General features: G+C 40.8%; 1 pseudogene; it reads right to left on the bottom strand.

Moving 5' to 3' along the window:
• Nucleotides 1-16425: 16425 nt before the first annotated feature.
• Nucleotides 16426-16811, bottom strand: LOC129088322 (ubiquitin-like; annotated as a pseudogene).
• Between the last annotated feature and the right edge of the window lie 3507 nt (nt 16812-20318).

Here is a 20318-nt window from a genome sequence, read left to right as displayed (position 1 = left end):
AGAATTTATTCTTCTTTATGGCAAAGTAATATTCCATTGTATATATGTATCACAGCTTTTTTTATCCACTCATTTACTGATGGGCACTTGGGCTGCTTCCAGATCTTGGCTATTATAAACAATGCTGCAATGAACATAGGGACTCACATATTCTTCTGAATTAATATTTCAGGTTTCTTTGTATTTATTCCCAGAAGTGAAATTGCTGGATAAAAAGGCAGTTCCATTTTTCATTTTTTGAGGTAACTCCATACTGCTTTCCACAGTGGCTGCACCAGTCTGCATTCCCACCAACAATGTACTGGGGTACCCTTTTCTCCACAACCTTGCCAGCACTTGTTGTTTGTTGATTTATTTGTGATAGCCATTCTGACAGGTATGGGGTGATATCTCATTGTTTTAATTTGCATCTCTCTGATGATTAGTGACATTGAACATCTTTTCACATGTCTATGGGCCATCTGTATGTCTTCTGGGGAGAAGTGTCTGTTAGAGTCTCAGGCTGATTGGCGATGCATCCAGAAAATGGGGGACTGTGGAAAGTCTCTTGCATCATATTCTCTTGGAATTAAGCAATTTTGAGAAAGAAGAACGAAGTAAGAGGGATCACAATACCTGATATCAAGCCACATTACAAGGCCACTGTGATCAAAACAGTCTGGTACTGGCATAAGAACAGACATGTAGATCGATGGAAGAGAATAGAGAGCCCAGAAATAAATCCAAGTCTCTATAGTCAATTAATATTTGACAAAAGGGGCAGGAACATAAAATGGATTAAAAATAGCCTCTTCAACAAATGGTGTTGGCAGATCTGGACAGGTACATGCAAAAAAAAAAAAAATGAAACTAGACCACCAACTAATGCCATACCAAACACATACCAACACACAGGCAGTAAAATGTCAGATATCCCACATAGCAATATCTTTGCTGATATATCTCCTAGGGCAAAGGATATAAAGGAAAGAATAAACAAATGGGACTACATTAAATTAAAAAGCTTCTGCACAGCAAAAGAAAACATCAACAAAATGAAAAGGTAACCAACTATATGGGAAGACATACTTGCCAGTGATACCTTGAATGAGGATTAGATCTCCAAAATATATAAAGAACCCATAGAACTCAACACCAGAAAGAAAACCAATCCAATTAAAAAATGAGCAAAGGGCCAGAACATATACTTCTAGGAGGTCATACAGAGAGGCACAGAGGCATATGGAAGAATGTTCAGCATCACTAGCCATCAGAGAGATGCAAATTAAAACCACAATGACATATACCTTCACACTTATCAGAGTGGCCATCATTAACAAATCACAAAAAAACAAGTGCTGGCAAGGATGTGGGGAAAAGGGACCCACAGTATATTGTTGTTAGGAATGCAGATTGGTGCAGCTACTGTGGGAACAGTATGGAATTTCCTCAGAAAACTAAAAATGAAGGTTTACTTTTGATATAAGAGAAACAGGACCTTATGTATTTGTAGGTACATCTTATTTTAAATAATACATAAACAGCATTATAATCTGAAAGCACTGATTGAAGGAAGTTTGTGGAAAACCTGCTTTTAAAGGAAATGGTGTTTTATAATTCTGGAATTTTGTTTGTATTTTAACATTATATACTTTTCCATTGAAGTATTACCTTCTCTTTCTTTTCTTAAAAGGCAGTTTTAGAACTGGATTGCATGAGGGTAGTAGAGACAGAAGACAGCTAGGATTCCTGTTTGTAGGAGAAGCAGAAGTGGTGTTAGAGCAGTTTCTGGTGCCTTAATTTTCTCCCTGATGTCCTCTGAGCTCTCTCTCTTCTTTCCTGTGACCACACTGGCCATCTCTGGTTTCCTGGAATACAATAAACCTGTTCCTTCACCAGTGGCTGTGTACTTGATGTTCCAGTCCTTGGAGCATGGGTCCTCTGTTTTGTGTTCTGTTTTTTCTTTTTTCTTTTGGTTTCTTCCTCCTCACCTTAAAGTCTCAAATGTTCCTTTGACTATATGTCCCTTACCTACTCAGGACAACAGCAAACTGGCCTCCTATGGAGCATCAGTGGAAATTTCTAGTTGCTGATTATGTGGAAGTGCTCTTTATAAATGCATGTTGTTATCATTGTGAAGTTCTGCCAGAAGCTGTGTTGCTTTCTGAAATGTGTAGAGATTTTCCATAAGGCTGGGCATTGGTGTGAAAACATAGAGGTATGGAATTCAGAGTCTGGGCTTCTACCCTCTCATATAATCCTAGGGAAAATGCCATCATTTCTCAGAATTTTCAGTCTCCTTCACTGACACTCAGGGATGGAAGGTGCTGATTCTGCTCTTGGATTTGAATGAGATAGAAAAACCCATTGTTTTATAGTTAAGTTTCACAGAAAACAAAACCTGAAAACTCAAATCACAGAACACCTCGGTCTTATAAGTGCCTTTGAAATATTGATTATGTCTGAAATCTGTTATTATGTTCACTTGATGAGGAAGTATTATGTTAACTGACCTATCTGAGAAGTGTTTGATCTGAGGAGAAATATGTTTAGTGGAGAATGTTATTGGGTTGGCCAAAATTTCATTTAGTTTTTTCTGTATGATAACTCTAGTAGCGCTTAATTGTCTTTAACTTCATTAGAAACAGTTTTGTTAGATTGTATTGTGACAGCTGTCATATCAGCGTGCATTTAAAAAAACATCAAAATTGGTGAATATTTGTGCAGCCATTTTAATATTGAAGATGGAAGAAAATACACATTTTCAGTATATTGTGCATTATTATTTCAAGAAGAGTAAAAATACAACTGATGCGCCAAGAAAGATTTGAGCAGTGTATGGAGTAAGGTGCTGTGACTGATTAAATGTGTTAAAAATGGTTTGCAAAGTTTCTTGGTACTTTTGACATTTTGGCCAAATAATTCTTTGATATGGGTCTGTCTTATGCACTTGAAGATATTTAGCAGCACCCCTGGCCTCTACTCACTAGATTTCAATAGAAGGAGATAGCTGACACACTCAAAATATCCAAATCAATAAAGTTATTAGTAAAGATGAAAAATGTGCCTTTTATTTTACAGAAAAAACTAAATGGACTTTTTGGCCAACCTACTACCTTCCAGGATATTGGAGTGGAATCTTCTGGGAAGTTTCCTGAGGTGATGATAGAAGGCTCCATATTGGAGAATCCTTCTCCCTCCCTCCCTCTCTCCCTCCATCCCTCCCTCCCTCCCTTCCTTCCTCTTTTCTTTTTCTTTGTTTTCTTTTCTTTCCCTACCTCCCTCCCTCCCTGCCTCCTTCCCTCTCTCCCATCCTTCCTTTCTATTGTTTGATGGTCCCTCTATACAAAGTAGATGTGTACAGTATAAGGTAGTGGAAGCAATGCTAGTTGCCTACATACATCCTACAATTAGCACCCCATCCTTACCCCTTCCTTTGTAATGGAATCCTGACTTCTAGCCAAGCACATGCTCCACAGAATCAGGACTGTGTTTTACAACATCTCTGACCCTGGGATGGCCATGTGAGGTATATGTAGAAGTCTTCTGGGGAGTCTTCCTGAAATTGAGGGTGGAGCCCTTTCTGGATATCTTAAGTCCTGGAATGTGATATAATATTTGGTGCTTTAGCAGCCATCTTGGACTATGACGTGTCCCTGAAGATGAAAGACAGATGGGAAGAAGGCAGAGCAGAAAAGATGAAGCACCCTGAGGCCCTAATAATTGTGTGAAGTTGAAGTACCTTCCTTGGCCCGTCCACCACTAGACATAATTTTTGTATAAGAGCAAGGCAATTTATGTTGACACCTTTATTTTGTAGGTCATTGTTACATACAGTGAGATGAAATGATACAGGTTGGAATGCATTCACAAATGAGGTTAGGACCATACCCTTAATGAGTTCATAAATGCAGTAGAAGGGTATATAGTCTGTCAGTTCAGAATGCTCCTTTGAGTTATGAGTAGACATAGCTTTAGTTCTGGAAAATCTGAGTGTTGGGGAGCAAACTCCACAACATATTTGTAATTGGAGTTATTAATACTATATAGAAAGATACTGAGAGCCATTCCTGGAGAGGCTGAAACAGGGGTACTATGTGGTTTGGCAGCAAGAAGTGAAGAAAACTGCCAAGAATAGTAAAAGCCATCAGAGGATTCTCCAAATTGCCAATATTGAAGTTAGTTACAACCTATTCTCAAATTAGTTGGAGTCTTCTTCATTTGATGTGTTTTGACAAAAAATGTGTATTTACTACCTGAAATGTCCCCAATTGCTGAGCTCTGAACCACAGTATTTCAGAAATGATTAACATTAGACAGAGCCAATAGAAACCTCACAGCTTTTCCTAAGCAGCCTTCCAAGAGAATAATTTCTTACAATTGCAAGGTATTTATCCTATTTCAAAAAGTACACATTTTCCCTGGTAGGTTTTGAACTTGTCTGTCAAAAATAGTTATTGCTTTTGAAGACAGAGAAATAGTTACTTAAAATCTAAGAAGATGAACAGGTAAATTCAGGATATCATGATCAATTTAATATTTATTGAATGAGGATAGAACCTAAGTGTCTTCCTTCCTTGATATGTTTCTCAAATCCCTATTTTGCATAAGGAGGTGGTCTGGGTATGATTCTCTGTTCTAATACGTGTTTCATATTCAGTGAGCATTCTGTCTAGTAAGGGAGATTCAGCTACAATAGATAGAGGAGGAAGGATATTCCATGTGGAAGAAATTTCACAGGTGGGGAAATTCATCTTCCATCCCCATTTGACAGTTAAACTTTCTTTTTTTTTTTTAAAGATTTTATTTATTTATTTTTAGAGAGAGGAAGGGAGGGAGAAAGAGAGGAGAGAAACATCAATGTGTGGTTACCTCTTGTGGGCCCCCTACTGGGGACCTGGCCTGCAATCCAGGCCTGTGCCCTGACTGGGAACTGAACTGGCGACCCTTTGGTTTGCAGGCCGACACTCAATCCTCTGAGCCACACCAGCCAGGACAACAGTTAAACTTTCTTATTAGCCAATTAGCACCCCAGTTATTTTCTACTGGTATATTTCCAACAATAGCCTTAAATATTTATACTTTAACGAGACACTAGTGGCTTGAAAACAGAAGATTCTACAGTTGGTTGACTTTTAAGCAAGACCTAACCTGAGGGCAGAATAAACATTCCAGAAAAAATGGACAGTTTTACAATGTGACTCAAGGAACTAACTCATGATACTTGCTAATGATGGTTTGTGATTGTGTTGTCTTCTGTGGCAGGGGTCTTCTGACCAGGCTGAGTTGCTACTGGGTCAGAATGCGGAGGTTGGACACATGCTGTGGGCTTTGTAAAGTCAGAATTTGCAGTCAAGGACCTAATCATGGTGGGTATATGAGAACAGACTCTTAGTGAGAAAGGATTAGAAGAATGAGGTGATTTTAGTGATAAGACAAAATATCTACTAGAGCTGGAATCAGCTAACTTTTTTGGTAAATGGCTGTATAGTAAATGTTTTTGGCTTTGCAGGCCATGTTGTGTCTGTTAGAACTACTCAACTGTGCTTTTGTTGCAGGAAAAGAGCCAGAGACAGTATGTAAGTGAATGAGCAGGCCGATGTTATAACAACATGTGATTTGTGGACATTAAAATTTGAATTTCATATAATTTTCATGTGTCAGTAAATGTTATCCTTTTGATTTTCCCCAGCCATTTAAAAATGTGAAAATCATTCTAAGGTTATAGGTTATACAAAAACAGGCAGTGGGCTGGATTTGGTCACTGGGTATGGTTTATCCACTGTGGGCTAGACTAAAGGCCCTCTGAATCCCTTTCATGTTTAAGGCAGATGCTGCTTCATAGGCTAGTGATTTCCAAACCTCATTCACAAACTGCCTTTGTTTTTTCCATTTATTTCATATTTATATTGAAATGTATTTATATTGAAAGTTACATTCAGTCTCACCTTAAACAATATGTGTGAAATAGTAAATTGAATGCCAATAGAGCTTGAATTTGAACCTACACAACCAGGCTCCAAAGTACTCTGCTCTGAACCATTCCGTTAAATCAAATGAGCATTAATTTGAGCCCTCTGCTGCCCCAGCTGGTGGCGCTGCCTTCCCTGTGCCCTCTCTTTTCTCCCTGCTGGCCAGCTTTATTTTCTAGCCCCTTTGGCCACCAGGAGGAGACAGGACTGGGTGGCCTTTAGAAAACTAGGTTCTGGGGTCACTTATCTTGGTTTCAATCCTAACTATCTGTGCAACCCTGGCAAATAACACGAGCTCTTTTCAGGTGCCCCCATCTGTAAAATAGAGAAGATACCAGGTAGGAATTAGATGGGAAATGCTTGGACAGCATACAAGCATTTCAGTGTTTGACATACAGCATACAGTGTTTGACACACAGGAAGTTGTCATTAGATATAAACAGCCTCTGTATTTATTACTTGTTTTGGTGGTTGTTACTCAAAATGAGTGTTATTAAGGGCATTTAAATGAATCACTGAGCACCTGAAAATCTTCCCATATTAATTTCTCTGTTTCAGACTATTCTTTAATAACCCCAAGTGTTGATCTTGAAAAGTATGATCTGGCCAGGGAAATATTTTTGGGCAGGGCTCCTTCTCCAGGTGCCTTCAGTTTTACCTTTCCCAGGAGCCACTATGCTAGGGACCTGTGTGAATACCTTAACTCCCAAACCGAGAGCCACAGTGGTTTATCACTTACCCAGCAGAGAACATAAGAGAACCCAGAGGCTTTCCCTTTGACTTTGTTTATCTCTAGTGGCTTTCTGAAGCTCAGGGAGGGTATTCTTAGGGCTCTCCAATTTTCAGGCTACATCAGAAGTAAATGGAATTTGATATTTTAAGGCTAGAAAGAGCAGCCACGAATCTGGGAGCACTTGAACAGGAGCCAGCAGCTTCTTAGCCGAACCCATTATTGATTCTCTTTGAGTGCAAAGCATGTTCATGAGTGAGAGTGGATTAATGGGATGCTGCTTGCTGGCTGGTTCCAAACACTCTGAAAATGCAGTGGGGTGGTGAGGAAGAGGTGGGAAATCAGGGGTGCTCACTGTGCAGAAAAAACCAACCATCTAGTATGATGTTGCTTATCCCATTTCGAATTAAAGCTATGGTTGCATTTTATTAGTGGCCATTAGTTAAGCAGGCATCAAACATTCTGGTTGGGTCTTAAATATAAATAATGGCAGTCCCCATCCCCTTTCTTTCTTTTTTTTTTTTTTTGATCTGCTATTCTGCTGGAAAATATAAAGCTAGATTTCATGGGATTGGTAAATGTGGAAGGGGATTTCGGTTTGCAGGTCTTTCCCTGTGTTTCATGGTTAAATGGGCCCTGGCAGGTGTAGAAAAGGAAATTGGCTTATCTACACTTTAGGAGTGGGCTTCTCTTAATGTCATGGGAAGTAGGAAACAGCAGGGAAAATCATGGGATAAAGGTGTGGGCGGCATTCAGTGAGCCCAGACCTAAAAGACGACTGAGAAGGATCAGTGACTTGCTTGAATGTGGCATATGAAACATTGATCCAAGGGGCTTAGGGGAGAGGTGATGTCTCAGAGGCGAGGAGTGGAGAATGGAAAGGACCACATAGTGCTCACACTGATCCTCTGGGTGCTGAGCCTCTGCATGGTAACTAACACATTACTGCTAATATGGCTGTAAGCCAAGGCAGCACACCTGCTGACATACATCCCAGCATACACACCTCTCCCCTGAAGGTTCGTGCTATTTATTATTCTGCTTAACCTTTTCTGACACACTGACATAAAATAAGCAATCTTCTCTTTCTATGTCCTGCATGCTACCCCAAGATTAAACGTGAACTTATATTTCTGTCTCTTCTGTTTATTGGTTTTCTCATTTATTTATAAGCCATGCAGTGGTTGGTGGTGTCGAGCACATATTAGTTGAACAAATGATTAGTTTTTGGGATTCTGCTGTGCTGAAGATGTGCTCTATATTAGGGGATCCCCTTCTGAAGGTCTAGTTTCCAATTTTGGTTTGGGGTGTGTGTGTGGGTATGTGCGTGCATGTATGTGAGCACACATGTGCATACATATGTGAGCATGTGCACATGGGCAAAGTGTGTTCATGCATGTGCAGGGATGTGTGTGTGTTTGTGGGGGGCTTTAGGCAAACCATTTAGCCTCTGCCATAGCTTCTGTTCCTCTACCTGTAGAACAGGTTGATCACCCTCATCCTCTAGCATGGCTGTGAGGTATAAGTGAGCAAGCACGGGGACCTTGCCTAGTGCAGGGCTGGACAGGCAATGTCTCTATTAGAGTCCTACTCTCTTGACCCTTGCAATCAAGATCCATGGGATATAAAGTTTTTAAAACATGATTTGGCTGTAATTGGACAGTACCCTTTAATTGTTGATATTTTCTCTTTGGAGAAGATGATAGGCACATGGGGAAAGCAGGTGAGAAATCTCCAAATGCAGTCTTCGGAAGGGAAAAATGGATTATGGAGGATTAATCTCTATGGTTCATGTTATCGATTGGCATGGCATAATTGCTCTCCTCTTGAACATTGGCAGTGTTTTCATGTTTAGCAACAAACTGCTCAGAATATGAACAGTGCCCATAACATGTTTTGGGGCTACAGTTAATGAAATATAAATTGAGCAGAAGAGAAAGATACAGTGTTTGACCTTCTTGAACAAATATTTCAAACAAAATCTATCATCAAATCATTTTTACATGCTTAGTAATTTAATAGGAGATAAAAGTTGATATTTATCAAACAACTAAGTGCCAAGCACTGTGTCACCTTTTTAATGATGCTTTTAGGACAAACCTATGAGGTTGGGACAATGGAATCTGATTTCACACAGGATTTGGTGCTGCATTAAGTCTGTAAAAGAAAAATCATATATAGTCAGAATTACTCTCTGAAAAATCACATAGAATATTTTGTGCAGAACCCTATAGATGAATTTTTATTCCCAAAGTGTGAGAATCACTGAGCTACTCCATAGGAAGGCACAAAGGAATATTTACATGCAGGAGTCTGGGCACTCAAGTTTGTTGAATAAATGAATGTTGAATGAATTCTGCTTATAACTAACAAAGTTCTGCAGAGTGTGATGGGTTGGGAATGCTTAAGTATTTCTCTGGCTTAAAGGTGTGGTTTGCTTCTGTTTTAATTTTAAACCTCTTTAACCTAAATCTATCCTACTAGATCTGTTATTGTGAGATTTAAATGCTATTGTGGAGACACCTGACCCTGGTTACATTCTAAAGTAAGTTTGTATATTAAATATGCCTTTAATGATTTCCATTGTAATATTGGTGACCTCATTTTTATATAGAAGATGCTGGAGTGTGCTGACTTGCTAAAGTCACTGTCGCAGACACCAGGGTAGCCCTTCATGACCCCACCTCCTAGAGTCTCAAGAGTGGGTGGGATCTGAGCTGCTACTAACCAGCAGCATACAGCAAAGATGATGGGATGTCATATGTGAATGTTTCCTTATGTAAACTCTACTTGCTAGCAGCCTTGCTTTAGAGGCTCTTTCTGATGGCTTGGAGACTTACATAGGGAATGTTGGGGAACCTGATGCGGCAGGAGATGCAGGTGATCGTTAGGAGCTGAGAGCATCTGAGCTGAGAGTCAGAAAAATAGCCTGGAGCTCTCAGTGCTATGACCACTAGGATGGAGGTCTGAATGTTGCCAATAACCATGTGAGTGGGGAAGTAGGTTTTACCGCCGTCCAGCCTCTGGGTGAGAACTGAAAAGTGTGTGCCCCGGTTGACACCTTGATTGCAGCCTCATGAGAGCTTAAGCAGGGCACCCAACTAAGACATCTAGACTCCCGGCCCACAGAAACTGTGAGATAATAAAAGCGTGCTATTTGAAGTCGTGAAGTTTGTAGTAATCTGTTATCCAGCAGTTAATAGTTAAGATAGTCACACAAATAGTGTGTGTTTAGATCTGAATCCAGTCCCATATGATGGTACACATGGGGCTCTTAGCAGATCCAGCAGGACCTTAAAGCCCATCTTGGCCAGCAACCTTTTGGTGGATGCCCAGATCTTCCACAATATCCCAGGGATGGTGATCAGCCAACGTCTGTGAGGCTTCTCCAGGCTGGGGGAGTTCGTTGTCCTTTGTGGCATTTCTATTCCATCTGGACAGTTTCCCATTTCATTGATTGATTGATTCATTTCCTTAATCAATATAAATATTTCCTGAAGGCCTTCTTGGTGCCAGGTACTGTGTTAGGTGCTGGGAAGTGAGTACAATGGCCATGGGTTCAGCCCTATAAAGTGACATTGTCATAGTTATAAACAATTATTTCTACATGGCCATGAATTTTATTTTGCTGTAATTTCTCTCTTCAAGTCCTAGTTCTGCCCAGTGGGCTCCAAAGAATATTTCTAATCTCTTTTCCGTGAGATGGCACTTTCAGATATGAGCGCTCTTGTCATTTTGTCCCCCTGAGTCCTTTTTTCAGAGTTACTATCCTTCAGTTACTTCTGCCGTTTGGCATGTGGTTCTGTCTAGAGTTGTGCAGCCTAGTACAGTAACCATAAGCCATAAGCAGCTACATAAGTTTAAATTGATTAAAGTGAAATAAAACTAAAAATTCAGCCCCTCAGCCATCTTAGTCACATAGCAAGAGCACAGTAGCTGTGTGTGGGAGTGAATATTGCACTGAAGGTAGAGAGCATTTCATCACAGTGGGAAGTTCTGTGGGCCAGATCTGGGCCAGCATCCTGGTCACAGAGGCTGAACAAATCCTGCTTTGTCCACATCATCCTTAAAGTAAACTGAGTCATTCTGGTCTAACTATTTCAGAGTATAACTGAATGATCCCTTTTAGTTTTAAGTAATATACTTTTATTTTTTTATTTTTTATTTTTTAATATATGAATATTTTTTAATTTTTTTAAAATTTTATTTTAATTAATTTTTCAAATACATTTGTCTCTGCCTCCCCCCCTACTACTTTCCCTTGCCCCCTCCCTCTTTCCCTCCCTCAGCTCTTCCCCTTTGGTTTTGTCTATGAGTCCTTGCTATATGTTTTTTGACTTTCCCCTTCCCTTCCTTTTCTCTGCCCCTCCTCCCTCCTTCCCTCTTGTCTCTGTTGGTTTCTTTTCCTTTCAGTGTTGCTGGTCTTATTTTCCTTGCATCTTTGTATTGTTGGTTAGGTTCCACTTATAGGTGAGATCATATGGTATTTGTCTTTCGCCCCTTGGCTTATTTCGCTTAGCATAATGCTCTCCAGTTCCATGCATGCTGTCGCGAAGTTTAGTAGTTCTTTTTTTCTTTCTGCTGTGTAGTATTCCATTGTGTTAATATACTTTTATTAATAACACATAATCAGAGCAATATTTTGGCAACCATATTGTATTTCTTCTTTTAAATTCAAAGACAGTTAAGATGGTTACAAGCAATCTTTCTCCATGCGCTATTAGAGAGCAGTGTTTCTTTATCCTGTACTTGTCCACTTATGTTATAGACCAAAGCTTAATATTCAGCATTTATCTCTAAAGAATTGCATTATGTTAACTTTCAGTGGGTTTGGCCACCTTACTGGAATTTTTTCAATTTTGCTTCTGACATTTCAGAATTGTTGTTTTCCTTCCTAGCTTCAGGTGTTCCCCAAATTCGAGTGGAATACTGGCAACATCAGCATCCAAATTATTGATAAAAAGAACAGGATAGGGCTCTCTGTAGAGCTCTGTGGCATACCACTAGAGATTACACTCTAAATTGACATAGACAAAATTAATCAGGACTTTGAAAAGAAAACTTTTACTGGGTTTTTCAGCCTACTTGTTTTCATTATGTCTAGCTGATATTTCTTTGTATTTTTGCAATAGAATTTTGTGTAAAACCGAGAATATCTTGCTAAATTCCAGATTTTATGATCATAATGGTCAACTTTAGGGAGCGTGAAAACAGGGAATGAGCATTGCCTGATATGAATTATTCTTAGTGAATTTATGCTGATTCCAAGTAATTATTGTGATATTGGTAGTCATTTACTGATTTATAATTGGCAAAACCTCTATTCTCATTTTTAAAAATTTGTTGTTACATCTATTCTCCAAGATTTTTCAGTTTGCTAACAACGTTTTGCCACCCCACACCTTATGTCATCACTAGCAGAGGGTTATACTCGTCAGGGCCAGGAGCCTCAGACTCATTTATGGAGGGCAAGCACTCTGACAGTCACAGCTCCTATTGCGGACCTCACTTCCCTCTAAGCAGTGTCTCCCCGACCCTTCATAGAAAGCGTCTCATCCCTCTGGACAGAACACAGATGCAGTCTGGAGGCTGAGTAATTCTGCTTGCTGTCACTGTTTGCCTCACACCACCCTCTCTGAGCAGGAGACCTTTGTCTTCTTGTTGTTCTCTTTGCCCTGAGCATAACAAAAATAGCCTGCTGTAGTTCTGTGTGCTTTCTGCTGGGCTCAGCTCATTCCAGCCTTTGCCTTCCTGACTCTCGTATCAGAAGCTGGAAGATTTTTCATTTGAGGATTGAGGCACTCTCCAAAGCAGACTTTAAAGGAGCCAGCTAGAGAGAAAGCTATTATATTGAGAATGACAGTTTGTGCATATCTTGGCTTCTACTTTCTATTTGGACAATGAGTGTTAATTTCTTTGACTACTTTGGGTATTAGTGGGGGATCAGTTTCTCTAAACCTCTCCCTTGCCTCTTTTTCTCACTTGAGGCAAAAGTGATAAAGGGTATCAGTTTATCAATACCCTTTCATGATGGGTATAATATACAGTGGAAATGGGTTTTCAAATGGCAGTGAGTTCTGCCATTTGCAAGGTCCTCTCTGCAAGCGGGTTTCCAACACACTTGAAACACCCAGGCCATGGAAAGTCAGCTGTGCGGTTAACAGACTTAACAAAGCATTGTAGCTTGTGGTTTAGAGGACTCCAGAGTCAAACTCTTGCTGGTTCAAATCCCATCTTCTTTACTTATCAGCTTTATGACCTTGGCCAAATTGTTGTCTTTGCTGTGTTTGAATTTCCGCTTAGGAGGTTTCTGTCTCACAAGGCTGTTGCAGGACTTGAATGACTTAATGCATGTAACAAGTTTTCAGCATAGTATTTAGCAGACAGGTAATGCTAAATAAAAACTTGCTAATAGCAATCATTATTATTTGCATACTGAATCTCTCAAGGCTAAAAGGCTCCAGGTAATTGAAATTAAAGGGCAATCAGCTGGGAACATCTTCAATTCTAATGCCTGGGAAGGAACATGTGAAATCAATACCTGCTTCTCTGTTATGCCAATCAATGTATCATCCTCCAAGATGTAAGAAAGGAATGGAGATACGGAACCAGTCTGGCCATTTTGAGGAAGGACACTTGAATTTTGGCAGATCCTTGAGCCCACACCTGCTTCATATCTGGCCTGCTGTGCACACAGACCATCATTTCACTTCACATGTACCTATTCCCACCTGCTCCTTGCCAGCTCTTTCTCTGATTTGGAATTACTCTGTAGTTTACTTTTGTCCTTTCCAAAATGTCCTGGGACTACAGGCAGTTGGGAGTTTTCACTTTTGTTTGAGCTTGGTTAACACTGTGAAGCTCCAAGTTCAATAATCTGTGGATGAAAATGTGGTGAAGAAAAAAAAGGATAGAAATACTTTGGTTTGGTTAAAAGTTGGTTTAAGGAGAGGACCCTATATATTGTACAGAAGCCATCACCATCTGAAAATGAATTTCCACATTTGCATACTTCTTGACTGATGAGTGCTCCTGGCTATAATTAATGCTTCCCCCACCTCGCCCCAGGGGAGAGGCATTGCCTATTGCTACAGCTGGCCTCTCTCTACCTCAGGACTTTGCAAATGTACTTCCTCTTTCAAAAGCTCTTCCCGCACATGTTCCACAGCTGGCTCCTCATCATTCAGCATCCAACTTAAAACGATAATACCTGATGACCCTTACTAAGTTATCCTCTCTTCCTCTTCCCTTTTCTCATCTCTCCTCCTCCTATTATCTCTTTTTATCAATGAGTGGAACACAGATTTTTCAGATGGCTGCTGTCAGGTGTGGGTGGGCAGAGACTGAGCTGGTCCTGTTCATCACTATGTCCCAGGTCCTGGAGGCAGTGCTGGGCATGCAGAGCTGGGGCTCAGGAATATTTGATGAGTGAATGAATTTTAAAATTCAGGAGAAGCTACTCCAGAGGTAAAAAGCTTACATTCCTCATTTGCCCTTGGTAGTAGATACCTGTGGTACCTTGTGTCCTATCTCTCAGTCCCCACAGCAGCAAGGGACCATTCGGAGTGAGCCCCGAAGTGAATGTGTGGGAAATGAGGGATATGGCATGAGGCATCAGCTTGAGCTGCCCACTGTCCCTGGTGCTGGCCACACACGTTCCACCCTTCTCACAGGGCCTCTCTGAAATAACGGTGTACAAGCAAAGGCAGCCCAGAAGGACCAGGCAGTTCTTGTCTTTGATGGAAACCTGATGGATAAATGCTTTCCCTCCTGTCCTTCTGTGGGCAATTCTGTGTGCCCTTCTCTACATTCCTGGGAGGCCCAGGTGGGGTCCCATGGTCCCCACGGTGTGGCTTACATCACAGGCCTCAGTGATGCTCCCTGACATGCTGGCCTCTGCTCTGCTGTGGGAGAACTCACCCTCGGACCCTGCTCATGGTGATCACATCACTTTACTATTGCTTACCTTTGTCATAGCCTGCATGGATGTGTATGATAGCAATTGGGAGACCTCTTAGGAACCTCTTAATTAGTAGTTGCCTACTTATGTATTTTATCTTTTTCAGGATGATAAGGGTCTCTTTGCCTTTGGGCTTCTGACACCTGTTATCCTAAAGACTTTTGAAACTCATGTTCCTTTTACTGAGCCATCGCTGGCCTCCAGCTCCTCCAGTCTCTCTTTTGAAGACATGATCATGGAATCTATCTTGCTGTTGCTTTCCAGGGCCATGTGCATTTGCAACCCTGCTTCTTTGATTGTGGGCTAACTTTCAGAGGTGCTTACTTTGAAATAGACGTCCTGAAGGATGTTTGTGGTGGGTAGTGAGGCCTTTTCTTTACTTGCAAGTTGGAAGACATTACAAATAGTGGCCTTAGCATTTGAAAGGATGCTCTGCATCACTAGCCATCAGAGAAATGCAGATCAAAACCACCATGAGGTACCACCTCATACCGGTCAGAATGGCCATCATAAATAGATCCACAAACAACAGGTGCTGGCGAGGCTGTGGAGAAAAGGGAACCCTAGTCCACTGTTGGTGGGAATGCAGACTGGTGCAGCCACTATGGAAAGCAGTGTGGAATTTCCTCAGAAAGCTGAAAATGGAACTGCCTTTTGATCCTGCGATTCCCCTGCTGGGACTATACCCTGAGAACACCAAAACGCCAATACAAAAGAACCTATGCACCCCAATGTTCATAGCAGCACAATTTACAATAGCCAAGTGTTGGAAGCAACCTAAATGCCAATCAGTAGATGACTGGATCAAAAAGTTATGGTACATATACACAATGGAATACTACGCAGCAGAAAGAAAAAAAGAAGTACTAAACCCTGCGACAGCATGGATGGAACTGGAGAGCATCATGCTAAGCGAAATAAGCCAGGGGGCGAAAGACAAATACCATATGATCTCACCTATAAGCGGAACATAACCAACAATGCAAAGAAGCAAGGAAAATATGACCAGCAACACTGAAAGGAAAAGAAATCAACAGAGACAAGAGGGAAGGGGTGGGGGCAGGGAAAGGGAAGGGAAGGGGAAAGTCAAGGAACATATAGCAAGGACTCATGGACAAAACCAAAGGGGAAGAGCTGAGGGAGGGAAGGTGGGAGGGGGCAAGGGAAAGAGGTGGGGGGAAGGCAGAGACAAATGTATTTAAAAAGTAAATAAATTAATGAAGAAAAAAAAATAAAAAAAAAAGACTGGAAAAAAAAACAAAACAAATAGTGGCCTCAGGAAGTACTGGAAATGATGGTGCTTTCTATACAGGGATAATTGTTTTTTTTTCTTTTAACTTTCCAAAAATTATTCTGCAGCTGTTTCCTGGTGCTTTTGTGATTGGCTTATACCTTGCACACAAGTCATCTCATTATGTGTCAGTTTTTTCTTTCTTTTTCTTCCTTTCTTCCTTCCTTCCTTCTTTTCTTTCTTTCTTTCTTTCTTTCTTTCTTTCTTTCTTTCTTTCTTTCTTTCTTTCTTTCTTTCTTTCTTTCTTTCTTTCTTTCTTCCTTTCTTCCTTCCTTCCTTCTTTTCTTTCTTTCTTTCTTTCTTTCTTTCTTTCTTTCTTTCTTTCTTTCTTTCTTTCTTTCTTTCTTTCTTTCTTTCTTTCTTTCTTTCTTCCCTTCCTTCCTCTCTCTCTGTCACTGCTACAGTCAATGAAAGGGAAACTTTATTGAAGTCCCAGGGCCATGAGGTTTAGTCAGAAGGCTGCCCTGTGGGCTGGGGATGTTGTGGAAGGGCCTTATTTAAGCTTCTTCTTGGGGTGCAGGTTGTTGGTGTGGCTCTGCTTCTTCTGGCATTAATTGACAGTACAGGGGTTCAGGCGGCTGTAACACTTGCAGTAGATCATCTTGTCACAGTTGTACTTATGGGAGAGCTGATGGAGGGAAGACTTAATCATGCCACCTGCAGACGAAGTACCAAGTGCACGGTGGACTCTTTCTGAATGTTGTAGTCTGAGAGAGCGTGGCTATCCTCCAGCTATTTGCCTGTAAAAATCAGATGCTGCTGGACAGGAGGGATGCCCTCCTTGTTTTGGATTTTAGCTTTGATACTCTCAGTGGTGTCACTGGGCTCTGACTCAAGGGTGATGGTCTTGCCAGTTAGGACCTTCACAAAGATCTACATCTCTGAGCCTGCTGGAGAAGCTGCTCTAGCACTTTGTTGAGAAGAAAGCTGTTTTTTTTTTGTTTTTTTGTTTTTTATTATTCTCAAACTGCCTGTGTCAGAACCAGTAGAATTGATGGGTGAAAGATTTGGCTTACATAGGATGGGAGGGGAAGGAGGGAGAGGGCAGCTGTGACATTGCACATGAAGACCAACTCCTGGCATGTAGCTCCTTTAACCTCTTCTGTGCCATGGGTCCCTCCCCTTTGGTGAAGCTAGTAGGTCCTATCTCAGAATTATGTTTTAGTAAACATAAAACAAAGTGTATAGGATTACAAAGGAAACCAACTAGACTGAAATGATCAGAACATTAAGATAATTTGTAATATAGAACCTGTGCTTCTATAGTAATGCATTGAACAACATGATCTGTTAACTAAATCATTATGAGGTTGTGATGGACACATAATTTGAAGTATCTGCAACAAAATGTATTATGACTTGAAAATACCAGTGGTTTCCAGTTTTGACCAAGACACAGGAACTGCAGAATACCCCTGTGGTCTGTTGCTGACATTTATAATTGAAGGAAATGATGAGTTTCAGATAGAGTCTAATGAAAATAAAGATGACAGCCTTTTTCTTTTCTTACCCCAGTGCATGCACCCCTGAATGGGTCCAAGGTGCCAGATTTAGCATCCCTCTTTTCAAAATTGCCAGTGTTTTAAGGCGGGTAGTGGAGATCTTATTTGCTAGGTTGGGTGACCCTCAGCTCCAGCATCTGCCTCACAAGAGATGCTTGGCCAATGTTGGTCAAAAGGAAGCGTTGCCTAGCACTGTGTCTACTGTTGTCACATACCAGATAAGTGTTAATGACAGGAATGATGATGCTGGCATGTTATCTCTCAGGAGTCCTGTCTCTATTTATTTATTTTTTGGTTCCTTTCATTTTTTATAGAATTGGCCATTGATTGAGAGAACCAATGATGTCTGAAATTACTTATCAGATTGAAAATACTTAAGAAAGTGATTTTACTAGCTTGGTTTGTCTGGTTTTCTCAAGTAGGGTCTGTTGGCTGATCACTACTTTTCATAATGCTGTGGAATTTACAAGCCTGCTTTCTGTTTTAACATCAGCTCTTTGTGTTCAATAAGGCTCTCATACACGTATACAAAAATACATGTATGCACACAAGGTAAAAACATTAAAATAGAAAGCCCAGAAAACAAGATTATATGTAACTAGAGTATTCATACACAAAGTGAATCATATAGGCATTGTCTGAAAAAATGGTGGGGGTAAAAGGGAGGGAGAGGTGAATGCCCATTTTCAGCTGTTGCAAAGACAGTGTAATCTGGTGGTTAGGAGGGCAGAATCTGGAGCCTGTATTCATATCCAGCTCTGCTGCAGGGTGAATCTCATTTCTTCCAAATTTCTTCCTCTCTAAATGGGGATAATGATAGCACATGGGCAGCATTAAATACGTTAATGCACAGGGAACTCTTAGAACAGAGCCAGACATTTATATGGGCTCTGGAGGTGGTGATTAGGTGTTGCTGATGTTCATTATAACCACTAACATTTGTACATGTGCAGTTTACTGAGGCCTTCCTGGTACCATGCCTCATTTGAACTGCACAGGAACCCAGGAGCTATTTTAGAATCTATGTTCAAGATGAAGAACTTGTAGTTCAGGGATGTCTAATGGTTTTCCAAATGAAACCATGTATAGTGGGGATGAGAAGAGAATCCAAGGTTTGGGATGACAAGACATACCAGTGTTCCACTGCATTTAGTTCATCAACGAAGTGAGCTTTTGCCATTCATTTCATATGTCACAAATGGAGAGAACTGATCCTGTAGGCACCTGGCACTGTCCAGTAGAACTTGGTGCTCGGTGGATGTTCCATAGCTATGCTGGTCAGTACTAGAGCATTCATGAGGTAGAGCTATTGGGCACATGAAATGTGGCTAGTGCCACAGGGGAACTCAATTTAAAATTTTACTTTATGTACCTTAATTTAAATGGGGCAAATATCTACCAACTGGACAGTGCAGACAGGTGGCTCCTGTGTCCTAAGGCTCAGGTAGGAAGCCTGGCTCTACTACCAGTTAGCTTTTGACCTTGGGAAGATGCTTTCTGGGGGCTCAGTTTCCCTCTTTATGAAGTGGGATAACTGTATTAGGATTCAATTAAAAACTCACACCAGCTAGGCCAAACAAAGGTGAAAGTCATTATTATTTCAAAGAAGTTATGTGAGTTCTTGTGGAACCCAACAGAAGGGGTGAAGGCATGCCCAGAACTTTCAGAGACCAGCACACTCTCTTCTGTGTTATTGCTGCTCCTTGCACATCTGGGTCAATCTCATCTCCATGAAGACTGGTTTTCTTTTTCTTCCCTGTGTTCCTCCCAAGTTTATATCTTCCTCCTTTGACAGCTTATTCCAGAATGACTAGCTGTCTTTCCGCCTCGATTCTAAGTTCTAGGAAGAGGAAACCTCACTCGGCTGGCTTGAAGTAGCCACGGGCAGCTCTACTGCACGGGGTGCCATACCAGCCTGCTCCCTCTTAGCAGGTCAGGTAGGGGCTGGGATGTTCTTAGCAAAAGCAGTAGTTGTGAGTTGGAGCCACACCTAAGAAAGTGTCTACAGTGTGGAAAAGAAACAAAAAGCCCCAAATAAAGTCCCTTGTGCTAAGCAACCCAAGACTTACTGCCTAACCTAACTGCAGTTAAAACCTTACGCAGCAATGTTTTCTTAACCTACCTGTCAGTGTGGAATTTTCTGTTTGCTGTGAATGAGATAATCTTTTCCATCCTCCAAAGGAAGGTGAGATAATCTGCCACATTGATCCTGCTGTCTCTCATGGTAGATAATCATAGTAGGTTATCTAAGCCTGAAATAATCTTTTTTGTTTATGACTTCCCTGTTGTGCCTTTAAACAGCTTTCCCTTTCCCCTCTGCTTACCTAATGGGATGCTCCCCAATTTATGAGTCACTCAATCAAGCCAATCAGATCTTCAAGTTTACTCAGTTGAATTTAATTTTTTTGACAACAGTTAAAAATTTTGGTATAAAGTGGAAACTGAAATTGAAAATTATTAAAGGAAGGAGATGGGGAATCCTGGTTAAGTTTAGCTTTTCAGAGTCATTCACTGATTCAACAAATAGTTACTGAATTCTTGGTACATGAAGGCCCTATGCTAGGTCCTCTGCTAAGGGCTAGAGATGAGATGCAACTCTGAGAGAAGACATCTGATTCTTGCCCTCATAGAGATTCAAGTCTTATGGGGAAGACCCACATGAGTGTAACAATGCAATTCAGAAGAATCAAGGAGAAAAGTCTAAGATTTATAGATTTTACTTAGTAATTAAGAGATCGTCTTTGAGGAGCTGATGGCTATCTTGAGATATGAAGATTGAGCAGGAATTAATTAGGTGGAGATCAGAATGTGCCTGCCTCTGAACAATAGGAATGGTGTGTGCAAAGGCCCTGTAGCAGTAAGACTATACAAGACTGGAAGAAAG

The sequence above is a fragment of the Pteronotus mesoamericanus genome, unplaced genomic scaffold, assembly GCF_021234165.1.
Source record: "Pteronotus mesoamericanus isolate MK-2021 breed Mesoamerican mustached bat unplaced genomic scaffold, CSHL_Meso_final scaffold_54, whole genome shotgun sequence".
NCBI lineage: Eukaryota > Metazoa > Chordata > Mammalia > Chiroptera > Mormoopidae > Pteronotus > Pteronotus mesoamericanus.
The sequence above is the reverse complement of the archived record's forward strand: the minus strand, read 5'-3'. Positions and strand labels throughout refer to the sequence as shown.